The sequence below is a fragment of the Austrofundulus limnaeus genome, unplaced genomic scaffold (assembly GCF_001266775.1).
Source record: "Austrofundulus limnaeus strain Quisiro unplaced genomic scaffold, Austrofundulus_limnaeus-1.0 Scaffold10, whole genome shotgun sequence".
Taxonomy (NCBI): domain Eukaryota; kingdom Metazoa; phylum Chordata; class Actinopteri; order Cyprinodontiformes; family Rivulidae; genus Austrofundulus; species Austrofundulus limnaeus.
The window spans coordinates 3,787,097-3,788,200 of record NW_013952412.1 but is presented as its reverse complement, the minus strand read 5'-3'; the positions used below and the strand labels follow the sequence as shown (position 1 = coordinate 3,788,200).

The following is a 1,104-nucleotide window of genomic DNA, read 5'->3' as shown; positions in this document are numbered from 1 at the left end:
GTGTGTGTGTGTGTGTGTGTGTTAGTGTGTGTGTGCTGTAATCATTTAACATGTTTAAATCCAATGGGGCCACGTGACAGTTGGATTTATTTTATTTTATTATTATTAATTTGTTTATTTTTAGTAGGTGGGATCCACGTGGAGGAGGGAGGGGTGGGGTGGGAGACAAAAGCAACTCACCTGCTGGTTGGCTTTGGATTTGTATTTATGTATGTGTGCATTTACTTTGTTTGCTTTTTTTATTGTGATCATTTGCTTGCTGTGTATTATGGAGCTGCCTTGTTCCAGCCCCGCGGTTCCCGCGCTGCAGTGGATTGATGTTAAGGGGGATGTTCCCCTGGCTTTGGCGCGTGATGTCTGCCGCGGAGATATGAGTGCGCCCGGGCCCTTTGGGTTGTCTAAAAGGTCGCGGACGGCCTCGCCGGCTTTTGTGCTGATAACTCCTGGGTGTATGTGGTGGGGAGCGTCCAAATCGACACCATATGTTTTCCTATTAGTCCACTTGCAACAGAACACAAGGCGCGTAATCAGCGCCAGCGGGGCCAGAGCAGAGCCACTCTCTCTTGGCCACTTGAGGGAATTGATGATGAAGCCTTAACCTTTTTTTATTAGTGTTCTTTTCATGTTTCATTTTACATGATCTGAGGGTCTTTATTGATCTGGAGGATTTATATGGTGGTCGTAAATCAGGAGGTGGAGAACAGGCCAATTTCTCCCCCCTCCCCACGCCCCGCGTAAGAAGTCTATTAATTCCCCTTAATCCTGGAATTACCAAAGAGCAAAGCGGGATGATATTGGATTTACTATCAATCAGATCCACGCTGGAAGATTATTAACACATTGCGGCCTAAAGAGGGATCTGCTGCTCGGTTAAACAGGGTTTTATAATCAGTCAAGTATGAAGAAGGCTTTTTTTGTTGTTGTTTGTTGTTGTTTAAAATAAATAAAGTCGAGCAGATTTGGGTGTAAAAAGACACCCACCGACTTGCACACAACAGGACCGCGGTGGCTGTGAGCGTTTGTTGTCAAATACAAACAAGGAGGGAGAGAGGGAGAGAGAGAGAGAGAGAGAGAGAGAGAGAGAGAGAGAGAGAGAGAGAGAGA

The 1,104-nt window shown here is 45.8% G+C and overlaps 2 protein-coding genes across 2 annotated transcripts in view; one reads left to right on the top strand and one right to left on the bottom strand.

Annotated features, from left to right (window-relative positions):
- Positions 1 to 1,104, bottom strand: part of elp4 (elongator acetyltransferase complex subunit 4) — a 102,741-nt gene that overhangs the window by 35,479 nt on the left and 66,158 nt on the right. The window lies entirely within an intron of this gene.
- Positions 1 to 1,104, top strand: part of pax6b (paired box 6b) — a gene marked incomplete at its 5' end in the record, with an annotated part of 14,814 nt that overhangs the window by 690 nt on the left and 13,020 nt on the right.